The 12,767-nt window shown below is 41.6% G+C and overlaps 1 pseudogene; it reads left to right on the forward strand.

Annotated features, from left to right (window-relative positions):
* The first annotated feature begins 5,923 nt into the window (after positions 1–5,923).
* LOC117369148 overlaps positions 5,924–12,767 on the forward strand; it is an 82,492-nt pseudogene continuing 75,648 nt past the window's right edge.

Below are 12,767 nucleotides of genomic sequence, written 5' to 3' on the forward strand. Positions count from 1 at the left end.
TGAATATAATACAGAAAAGCAAACAGTGAGGAATACAAGAAAACATCTTACAGTCTTGCAGGAATGTACAAGCAGCTCACGAGGGTATACAGAGTAATATGATCAAATAATAAGAACAATAGGCACATAATTTAGGCACCGTAAATATGGATAATAAATCAGTTGTGAGTATTGGTACAATAATCTAGTACTCTCTGCCACGTATTATTGAAAGAAGATATGGAATTCGTATTGATAGCTACAGTTTTCTCATATTTTGCGTAAAGACAAACAGTATTCCACCATTATAGGTCAGTCCCGTAAAATCTTATTATATTGAAATTTAAATTTCTGCTGCTCAGGAATTGGGTGTATATAGTAACCTTTTTTCCAACAGGAAAACTTCTTTTTCTAATTGCATTTATTTCATCTCTGCCCTCCTCTGCATCTGAACAGCATAGCCAATAATAATACCTCTCATATAAGTTTTAAATGCTACCCGAGTAGTTGTATGATAAGATTGGTGTCATTAAAGTGAAAATAGAGGATTCAAGCAGTGCCTGAAAATCAAGCAAACCTAAGGGCCTCTTTTTCCAAGCTGTGGTAGAGATTTCTACCACTACTTGGGGAGCTAAATGCCCTGACGCTCATAGGAATTCTATAAGTGTTGGAGTAGCATTTAGTGCTCCAGACCATGGTAGATCTCTACAGCAGCTTAGTAAAAAGGGGGGAGGGTTAAATAATGAATGAGTCAATCGCCATAAAGGTATCTGCTAGAACTCTCCATCCAATGGAATAATAGGGATTTTGCCCAAGATTTGACACCATCTTAGTTGGATAAATCTCAGAGGAGGTTACAGAAGGGACTAACTGCAGATAAGAAAAAAATAAAAGTTTAATGATGAAAGTGAAAAAGTGAAATCTTTATGAAAGAAGTGCAATAGCTTCCACAAGTCGACCAAACCTAACTTTCAATATAATACTAACGGCTCCTTTTATCAAGGTGCACTACGGGGGTTAGCGCATCGGACATTTCATCACGCACTAACTCCCGCGGCACACCAAAAAACTAACGCCTCGTCAATGGAGGCGTTAGCAACTAGCGCGGCAGGCGGTTGAATGCGCGGTATTCCCTGCTTTAACCGCCTACTGCAGTTTGATAAAAGGAGCCCTAAGTACAGAAGTGTGGGCTTTGAGATAGGAAAGTCTAGTATTAGATAACCTGTTCAGTAAAGGATCTATGAATATGTAAAATCACTTCCAATGATGAGAGGGGTCTGCTAAATCCTCATTCATCTTCAACTAGACTTGTAAAAAAGATGGGTTCATCAACAGCTGGGGCATATAAATTATAAATAGCCAAATCCCTGTTATTCAGATTTATAAGGGGCCGCTGAAAAGTTCTCAGCCCAGCCAAGAAGGGAATGATGTGGAGCCATGAAACCTACAAGTTATTCCATACTTTTCTTGACACTTTTCATTTCATATCACTGAAACAATATGTGTCAAGAAAAGTGTGGAATAACTTGTAGGTTACATGACTCTTCTTGGCTGGGCTGAGAACTTTTCAGCGGCCCCTCATACAAGTTCTTTAAGTCATCTGCCTGCTAAGTAATGACCATTATTAAATTATAAATGGCAGCATTAAAGCCCTTGTGCACTGTCACCCCCTAAGGATGGCTATATGTAGTTATACCTGTTGGCATAGCAGGAATGGAGTTGCTGAATGAGGCCTTTCATCTATATGCCTCCTTGTTATGGGCAAATATGATTCAAACTAGAGACTTTGAAACAAGACATTTATTAACAAAATTCAGCATCCATATTTCTGAAAAGCCAAACACCTGGTGTAAATTATTGAGTTAAAGGGGTAAGTTGAAAAAATTCAAGCCAATCTCTGAGGGAACCACTGTCTCAGGCTGCTATTCCATTCACTCTCCAGCGTACCCTCCACCAAAGAGGCTCGTTTAGGAGCATAACCAAAGTTAAGCACATAAATCCTTTGAATATTGGGCTTTTAGGGACAAATTCTATAAGAGGTGCCTATAGTTAGTGCCTATCTTAATTAGTAAATTGGAAAACAAAAAAAAATTAATTGGGTGATAGACGCCTATCTTCTTAGGCATGATTCTATAAAAGATAGGCATCCATAGAATGGCACTTATTGGTGCCTACGTACGAGGAAAGGCTGAAAAATTTGCGGCTGTACTCACTCGAGGAACGTAGGGAGAGAGGAGACATGATCGAGACGTTTAAGTATATTACCGGCCGTATCGAGATGGAAGAAGAGATTCTCTTTCTCAAAGGACCCTCAGCCACAAGAGGGCATCCACTCAAACTCAGGGGTGGGAAATTTCATGGCGACACCAGGAAATATTTCTTCACCGAGAGAGTGGTTGATCCTTGGAACGAGCTCCCAGTGCAGGTGATCGAGGCAAACAGTGTGCAAGAATTTAAGAGCAAATGGGATGCCCATGTGGGATCCTTTAGAGCACAGGTGTCAAAGTCGGTCCTCGAGGGCCAGAATCCAGTTGGGTTTTCAGGATTTCCCCAATGAATCTGCATGAGATCTATTTGCATGCACTGCTTTCAATGCATATTCATTGGGGAAATCCAGAAAACCCGACTGGATTCCGGCCCTCGAGGAGGGACTTTGACACCCCCTGCTTTAGAGGGTTAAGCCAAGAGAACCTGTCACCGGGAGTGGGATCCCTAGAATAGTAGACTTGGGGGTGAGTCAGTAGAGTGGGCAGACCTGATGGGCTGTGGCCCTTATCTGCCATCATCTTCTATGTTTCTAACACTAAAGTAGGCATGTTTAGGGGTAGAGAGTGACTTACACTAGGTGCCACTAGGCACGATTCTGTATGAGGACTTAGGTGTCTATAATGTAGGCCTTTAAAACCTTGGCCTACATTACAGGCACCTAAGTTTAAAGTTAGGTGGCACTAAGGGCTCCTTTAATCAAGCCGCGCTAGCGGGGTTTACGTGCGTGATGTTTTATCACGCGTTAACCCCTGTGCTGGCCTATAAACTACTGCCTGCTCAAGGGAGGCGGTAGCGGCTAGCGCAGCCGGTGGTTTAGCACGCGGTATTACGCGCGTTAAACCGCTAGCGCAGCTTGATAAAAGGAGCCCTAAGTGTGATTTTGTAATTTATTTATGTATTTAAAAATGTATAGCCCGCATATCTAACAATTCTATGCGGGTAACAATATGAAATGTAACTAAAAACAACTCAAGACAAAAACACACAAGAGAAAATACAATACAAAAAAATAGAACAATACACATTAGTAATCTTGCAAACTCTTAAAACAAACATCGCCATATACTTTTAAAACAGCCCAAACAGTCAAATCATCAACCGGCCCCACAATAGAACATTAGTGTAAATATCTTCTCTGGACGAAACAAACAGAAAGGTAACTGGCACATGAGTGATTGGCGCCTAATTTTATGTTACTATATGGAGTTCCTGTATCTATTTGTTTTAAATATTAATTTGTACACTGCCCAGATATATGCAAGTGGTAAAGATGGTATAAAAAGTTCAATAAACAATAAAGTACCTTGGTAAAGTAGACAAGGGTTTTAAAAATGAAATCCCTACATGTACTTTCCGCTTCACACATTCATCCAAATCCAAGGGACTGCTCCTTTCTGATGCAGGCAAAATGTGTGTGCTTGATGGACCATTGGTCTGATCCAGTAAGGCTATTCTTATAGGGCTCCTTTTATTAAGCCGCGCTAGCAGGGTTAACGCGCGTGACTTTCATCACGTCCTAACCCCCGTGCTGGCCTAAAAACTACCGCCTGTTCAAGAGGAGGCGGTAGTGCCTAGCGCGGCCGGCGGTTTAGCGTGCGGTATCACGCGCGTCTATGTAAAAGGAGCCCGTATTCTTATGTTCTTATGAATATTGGGCTCTTAGGGACAAATTCTATAAGAGGTGCTTATAGTTAGCACCTATCTTAATTAGTAAATTAGAAAAAAAAAATTTAATTGAGTGATAGGTGTCTATCCTCCTCCCCCTTCCATTAAGGGGGGCAGTTTCAGAGCCACCATATCTAGCTATGTTAATACATTTTTAATGCAGTTAAATTCATCTGAAAGAGCTGTCCTCAGAGTTCACAACACAAACACCTAGAATAGTTCTCACTGAAAGTGGGGTGTTTTTTTAAGATTTTTTGGCTCAACGTTCTCCTTGCACAGAAAACAAAAGAAATCTTACATCTGTGAATCATTTGAGAAATGAAAAAGAAGAAAAGTTCAGAAAAGAAAGCACACAGAAGCCGAAGACCAGTGGAAACTGGAATCAGTTAAAAAAAAAGCAGTGTGGGTATTTTTTTTAGACTGCACCAATTACATGTCCTACAATTGTAAGGGATCAACTTTCTGCCAAGAAATTGAAATCATATTCCCCCAAAGTAAATGCTATACTATATTTAGTCTCTAATGATCCCCCTCTTAGAAAGAAACCTTTCTTCCAAAGAGGAAATTGTTAGAAAATTGTCTAATTTTGTTCCTCTTCCTTTCTTCTAAAAAAAGTAAATAGTAGAAATGAAATAGTCAGGACTGAATAGTCAATAGCAGCACTGAAAATTCCGTTTGAAGTGGCAGAGATGGTTTTGCATTCTTTTCAGGGATATGGGGCCCTAGCTGAAAGAGCAATAAAGATTATGTTATTCACTTACTTGTCACTCTCTCTTTTAGCTTTCTTTCCCTTCTTTACATGGCCCTGCGATCCTAGACAGGTGCTTTCTACCTGAATGTGGTTTCTCCTTCCAAAACTTAGGACTTCTTTTACAAAGCCATTTTACATTTTCATTTTACAAAGTGATTCCCCTGCAGGAAATCCACTGAAGCACATTTGGTTGCTATGGGTTTCAGTGCATTTGCCGCAGGAGAATTGCCACCGCGACATTGTAAAAGGGGCCCTAAAATGTTAACAATGCTCTATTAAGGTGCCAAACTTGGTAGAAGATACTCATCTGGGAAGGCATAAGCTAATGCAGGAGATAGGATTGTATAAGTACAGCAGTGTCTGACGCTCGTAGAGGGGTCTTTCTACAAAGGCGCACTGAGGCTGACCAAGATGGCGGCGATGTAGAGAAGCTGCGAGAGACGCTGTTAACAAGCTCCTAGCCTGCATTCTCACTTATACCTTATACCGATGCCTCATTCAAAGAGGAAAGGGGTGCTTAGGGTCTCTGCCTCGTCGGCCCTGACGTCCACCCCGATTCAGCAGACGATGGACCGCTTCTTCGCGCCTTCTCCGGCGCTCACACTGGCTGGAGTGGAGAGCTCGGCGTTGGGCGGTGATCGGAGGGAGTCACTGGCCCTTTCGGGCACTGAGATATCATTGTCTCCTTCGGCTCCCATGACGCCTCCGTGTCCGGCAACAGCCGAAACGCTGTGGCGAGAGACACACGCTCCCGGAAGTGAAAGCGTGGGGTCTCCCGGAGAGGGCACAGCGTTGTCGGCGGAACGGCAGATGGAAACAACAGCAGAGAGAGGGGATCTTTCTCTCTCCCAGACGGAGGTCTCCATGAATAGCATCTGGCAATTGCTGCAGCGGATGGAAGGAAAAATCAAAAAATCAACTGAAGAGGTAACAAAATTAAATGATAAATTGGAATCATTGACTGGGTCAGTTGAATCTATGAAGTTAGAGTATACAGGCCAAGCCAAGCAAATGCAGGTGGATATACAACATTTACAACAATTTAAATTGGCTTCAATTAAAGATAGCTCCACTATTCATAAGAAATTAGAACAATTTGAAAATTTTAATAGGCGTTTGAACCTCCGCTTTCTAAATTTTCCTCAAACTTCAGGCGTGTTACCTATTGACTTGTTGAAAAGATACTTCATTGAGAATTTGGAAATTTCTTCAAACTGTATACCTCCAATTAACAAAATTTATTACCTACCAAATAAAAAGATGCCTAATGAAAATGGAAAGGTAGCTGGAAGTGAGATTGGGAAAGTAAGAGAAGGAGAGACAAATGTGATAGATTTTGCAAATGTGACGGCTTTGTTGGAACAAACAATAACATCTGAAATGGACAGAGCAACGCTACTAGTATCATTTGTCTTTGAACAGGATGTGAATATGATTATGAAATTGTTTTTCAAAAATTCCCAAAAATTATTTGGGGGTCGGAAAATATGGATATATCCCGATGTAGCTAAGACTACACAAGAACGGAGGAAAGAGTTTCTTTCAATGCGACAACAGACTATAAATATTGGAGCAACATTTTTATTGGTGTATCCCTGCAAATGCATGGTTAGGTACTTAGGTGTTAAATATGTTTTTTTCTCTCCTAACCATCTGAAGGAATTTCTAGATGTTAAGCAGATCATCAAGGATTAAGGGACAATAATAGTAATGGGCGCTTGATACATTATGCCTTTCTTCTTTGCAGTATTCCTTTAAATTTCTCTCTAATTTATGTTTTGGTCACCCCTATTATTGTGGTCTAAGAAGGGGTTTATCATTATGATGATTGTTGTAAAGTACCATTGTGTTGAAATTTTCTTCCCTGTATTCAATGTAACAAGAATTAATTCTTGTAAAATAAGATTGTATAATTATAAATAAAAAAAAAAAAAAAAAAAAAAGTACAGCAGTGTTTTCAAATGTTTTCTTAGAGGCTCAACTTTCTAGTTAGGGTTTTCAGAATGTCCATAATGAATGGCTACGAGATAGAATTTATCTAGTTGGTATCCAGTTGGTATTCAGCTGGCAGTGGTCAGTGTTTTTTTTTTTAACATTGACCACCACTGGCAAGCTTAGCCCTTGATATTCAGTGCTTGGCCCTGTCCGGGCACTGAATACTTAGGGTTCAATTCAGTGGAGCTTATTCAGTTATGTGAGCCCTGGTGGAATATCAGCTAGGACCCACATAACTAGATTTAAGTGGTCCCAATCCCCCCTCGAGGCCCCCCAAAGGAGTCTCCCTCCTTCCTATCCTCTACCCCCAGCTTGTAAGACATACCCCTTCCTTTCCCTGCAATGGTCCCCCAATCTCCCAGGTTCAGAGAGAGCAAGGGGGTCAAGAACAAAGCCCACTTGGTCCTGCCCCTTGCAGCTGCCATTGAAAAATTGGCTGCCATGACCTCCTGTGGATGTTCGCAGTATTTGTGAGACTGCTGTTAGCGGCCATTTACTAATAGCAGCTGTGAGGGGCAGGTGACACTCCCCATTGCATCCACTAGGAACACTAGAGCTATCAGGTAGGCCCAGGAAGACCTATCTGGACTGGGGAGGAGGGTGGGGGTCCATTGTGGGGAGGGGAGAAACAAGGGTTTGATTTTCATAGGTTGGGAGAGGTGGTAGGAAGGAAAGGGCTCTTGTGGGGGGGGGGGGGCTGAGAGGGTACTCAGGGCTACTTAACAAGTAAAATCTAATTATCCGGGTGATATTCCACTTTTTTAGGGCCAGTCAGAGCCAATATGTAGTGGTGTAGTGCCGCTGAAAATCGGGGGCTAGGAGGCTAGGTAATTTAAGCAATCAGCAGCCTCTCCTGCCTGCTTAAATTGATTTGGATACCAGGGGTATATTCACGGGAGAACTAGCAAATGCAGATCTCTCTCATGTATCTTCATTAGATAGTCATAAAAACCTAACTAAACTTTATTAGAATGTTTTATAGAATTTGAAGATTTTTCTGGTTTCTGGATAAATCTGAGGCTTTAGCTACAAATGAAAAGTTAGGTAGATAATGGGGTCTAGATTTTCCATTAAAGTGGACAGAAATTTTTTAAAAATACCTAGGGGGCTCATAATCGAAAGAGAAAAACGTCCAAAAACCGGCCTAAGTCAGCATTTGGACGAACATTTCTCAAAAACGTCCAAGCGCCGAAAATATAAATGGGTTTTGGACGTATTTCTAAACAACCTAGGCCTTCATAGTGCCACTCAACGTCCAAAGCTAAACGGGGCATTTCAGGAGGTGTGTAGAGGGCGGGAGTTGGGTGGGACGTGGGCTTGCTTAGACTTAGTCGTACAGCATATATAACCAAAAGTTATACAACCCAGGATCGATGGAACTTGGACGTTGTGACTTAGACCATGTAAAACATGGTCTAAGTCACAAAAACCCACCTAAACTCACCAGATAAGCACTGCAAACACATAACACAAACCCCCACACACTACCCCAGTGATCACCACCCCCCCCACCCCCCTAAAAATTTTATTCACAACTTTAAATTTCAGACTCCAGACCATCATCACCTGGCCGCCTGGCATAGGAAAGCCTAGTCGTCCAGCCTAAGTCATCCAGCCTAGTCGTCCAGCTTAAGTCATCTTGGGGGGGGTTAGGGACCCATAGAGAGGAGGACCCATGCCCATAAGCCCCTGAAATCACTGCATTGATACTTAAACATGTGCACTGCCCTATACACCCCCAAAACCTTTTTTGACTGGCATATAAGTGGCTCCTGCAGCCATAAGGGCTATTAGGGTGGTAGATAAGTGGGTCTAGGGGATTCTGGAGGTGGTTTGGGATGGGCTCACCGTCACCTATAAGGGAGCTGTAGTGAGGAGAAGCCATGGCACCCTTTTTGTGAAGTTCACAGCAGTGCCCTGTAAGGTACCCCACTATTTAGGTGGCATGTCTGGGTGAGCAGTCCATCACTTTGCAGACCCCTCCCACATCCAACAGGGCTTGTTCTAGGCGTTTTGGACTTGGACGGAAAGTTGGACGGAAATGTGGTATAAAGATGAACGATTTAGTGGCTTGGACGATCAGATCGCCAGGACGTATAATTAGACGATTTTCGAAAGTAAAAAAAAGTTGGACGTATCTTTTGAAAATGTGTCTTAGGCTCTTTTTAACTTTGGACGACTTGCGAGATGGACGTAAACGGACTTAGATGTCCCTTTCGATTCTGCCCCTCTGGGTATTTATTTGCAGGGAGATCCAAAAAGATTATATAAGGTAAATATACCAATTTTGCTTAGTTATACTACACTAAAATTACAAAAATGGCAGAATTTACCATTATCTTTGGGGGGTAGGGTATCGTTATTTAAAATGGTAATTTTTCCAAAATGGTTATATGTTTTCCAGATGATTCTTTTGGAATTAAATAATGGTGATTGGCGGAAATTAAGAACATTACTTATAAAATTTTGTTGTAAGCACAAAACCAAAATTGTCTTTTGATTTTTTATTGGGTTTGGGAATAAGAGGGGGCTTGGGTCTTCCAGATATTCAAATTTATAGTTGGGCTTGTTTGTTAAGACATGTAAGGGATTGGGTTTTTGAGGATGATTTGTTTACCCCTTTGTCATATGAAAAGGCATTTTTTTCATCCATATCATTTATTATTTTTAATTCAAGTGCCGAGTTCAAGATTACCAGATTATTTAAAAGGTAATTCTATTTTGTTTCCATTAAGATCTGTTTGGAACAAATTATTGAAATTATGGAAATTTCATCAATATGTTACAAATTTTTTGTCTATTCAGGGAAATGGAGATTTTGCTCTGGGTTTGACTAATGTCATTTTTAGATCCTGGGTAAATAAAGGGGTTAGGTTTATTGCTCAGATTTTGGATGAGTCTGGGAGGTTGAGGAAATTTCCAGATCTATCTTTAACAGTTAAAAGCGGGCCGGGGTCATTTTATGGATACATGCAAGTACGACATTATGTGAGTCAAATAAGAAGAGGGGGTCTTTCATTGAGTGTTCGTGAAAGGTTTATAAATTTTTTAAATCAATGTAATGATGTTCCTATCTCTGTATCTTTGTAAATAGAACATATGATTGTCTTATACAAAAATAGTGTGATGAGTTGGGGATTCAATTATCACTTCAAGATTTTAGTCAAGTTATTCATCGTTTGCCTAAAATTATTACGGGATATGATTGGAGAGAGTGTACATATAGAGTTTTGCATAGGGCATATTTCTCACAGGTACAAGCTTTTCATGCAGGTTTAATTAATTCTTCTATTTGTATCAAATGTGAGAAAGATTTGAATACTTTATCTCATGCACTGTGGAAATGTAATCTTATTAAATCTTTCTGGTCTGCCATCCTATTATTTTTAGGTTCATTATGGAATTGTCAATTGGCGGAATCTCCAAGGGGGGTGTTATTTGGCAAAGCTGCGGCTTGTGGGGTTTTTGGATGGGGAACAAGTATTCTATTTCAAAAGGCATGTATGATTGGTCATAAATGCATTTTGCAATATTGGTTACAGAAAGATCCTCCTAGTTATTAGCATTGGAGGAACCAATTTCATCATTTAATTTTATTTGAAGTTTGGGAGGTTCGTAAATTTCCTAGAAGAACTCGTTTAATCTTGAAAATTTGGGACCCTTATATACAAAATTTATCATCTAAAGCAAGAAGTATGATTCTTAATGCTTTATACTGAAGCTTTGGAAATATTCTTTGTTTTTTGGGTTGGTTTTTTTTCTGGGTATTTGATGTCACCTTTTATTCTAGGGTAGGGGTGAGAGTAGGAGGGATGATATTAATATTTGTGGAATTACTTGAATTATATTTTTGTTTAATTCATTTATTACAATGTTGTAATTAAATTTAAAACAATGGGGGGAGGGAGGAGAGGTGAATGGGAAGAAGGGGTACGGGGATGGTAACAGGGGGAGTGTATTGAGAGATGTAATAGTTAATTTTAAAATTTATTTTGAAGGAATGATAGACATATGATGGAAAATTAATATGGTGAATTTTAATGTGCTGACTATTTTATTGTATTATATTATTGTATATTTATTGGATTTCTTCAATAAAATGTTATAAATTAAAAAAACCTAACTAACAAGCCGTCTTCATGAAATGTTGGGAAACACAGGGGTAAATATTTAAAGTGATTTAAACAGCCAGGAAAGACTCCTGGGGAGGAGTGGCCTAGTGGTTTAGGGTTACCAGGCGTCCTTTTTATTACTTGGACATGTCCTCTTTTTAGAGGACCATCCAGGTGTCTGGATGGATTTTCAAAACCCGGCACTTTGTCCGGGTTTTGAAAACCATTGAGCTCGAGGCCATGTTTGAAAGTCATTGGCGCGTGCGTGGATGCAAAGGGATGATGTCACGCACATCCGTACGTGCGCAGATGTCCTCCAAATGTGTCCCCGAGGAGAGAGGGTTTGTGTGGGGGCATGGGTTGGGGGCGGAATGACAAAATCTGGCAACCCTATATGGGTGCTTGGAGCTGCTGCCTCAGCACCCTCAGATTGTGAGTTCAATCCCAGTCTATTCCCTGTGACTCTGAGCAAGTCCCTTAACCCTCCATTACCCCAGGTATCGGGACAGATAGAGAAAATACATGAGTCCCTAATTACTATTCGATGTACTGTAAACTGCTTTGGGTGAATCTCTTCATGAAAAGGCGGTTAAGAAATCCCAATAAATAAATTATGAAAGCAAAGAAGTTTGATCATGTAACCCCTTTACTTCAAAAAGCTCATTGGCTTCCCGTGTCTCATTGTATTCTATATAAGTTATGTTTGCTTACATTCAAATCTCTTACATTTAAAACCCCAGCTTTTATTTATAAAGCATTGATACCATATAATTCTTCTAGATTATTGAGATCAAATGACCAACATCTATTGGTCATTCCCTCTCTTAAAATTATCAACACTCGACGGCAATCTATCTTTACTATCACAGCGTCTCAGACATGGAATTCACTCCCAATTTACTAAAGAGAGGAAAAGAATTTGGAAAAATTTAAGAGCAAACTCAAGAGATTTCTTTTTAAAGATGCATTCAATATTTAATTGAATAGCTTACTGCTCTTCGGTTTATTTTAAAACCTTTTTAATCAGTTTTGTCTTTCCCTGTCTTCCCTAATTGTTTGCTCCTATATTAATTAGATTGTATTTCTTTCCCTGTCTTGCCTTTTGTCTCATTGTATTTGAAAAAGTGTTTTTTATTATGTTTTGTAGACGTGGATGGGCATAATCAAAAAAACCGTCTAGGTCCCTTTTTGGCCTAAGTCCTTAAACTTTCAAAGCAGAAGCAGGGAAAGTGTCCATAACTAAACCAAACGACCTTGTTTTGATTATGGCCTTCCTCTGCCTAAACGCCCAATCACCACTATGTCTAAAAGTACACCCACACGACGTCTACATTTTTTAGCCATAATGAAACAAAAAAGTGCCTAAGCCCCAAACGTCCAACAGAAGGGCTTTTAGGCGATGGAGGAGCCAGGCCTTCGCCTAAAAGCTGGGTTCTGTAACCGGTGTCTAACAAAAACAACACCGGTTACAGAATCCCCCCCCCAACGATCCAGGCAGGAGGGTGCCCAAGCCCTCCTGCCATGTCGAACCGCCAACCCCCCCCTCCGACAACATCGGGGCAAGAGGGAGCCCAAGCCCTCCTGTCCCCGGCGACCCCCCCCCCGAGTACGATCGGGCCAGGAGGGAGCCCAAACCCTCCTGGCCCCGGCAAACCCCCCCCCCCCCCGAGTACGATCGGGCCAGGAGGGAGCCCAAACCCTCCTGGCCCCGGCGACCCCCCCAAGTACGATCGGGCCAGGAGGAAGCCCAAACCCTCCTGGCCCCAGCGACCCCCCCCCCCCCGCTGCTACTGGAATGGGCTAGGAGGGAGCCCAAGCCTCCCTGGCCCCGGTGACCCCCTACCCCCCACCCCCCACTACAATACGGGCAGGAGGGATCCCAGACCCTCCTGCCCTTGACGCAACCCCCTCCCGCCAACGATCACCCCCCAAGAACCTCCGATCGCCCCCCTGCCCCCCCCGCGATAGGGCATCTCTCCTGCCGCGGGTCGCAGCAA

This window comes from Geotrypetes seraphini, chromosome 1, assembly GCF_902459505.1.
Source record: "Geotrypetes seraphini chromosome 1, aGeoSer1.1, whole genome shotgun sequence".
Lineage (NCBI taxonomy): Eukaryota > Metazoa > Chordata > Amphibia > Gymnophiona > Dermophiidae > Geotrypetes > Geotrypetes seraphini.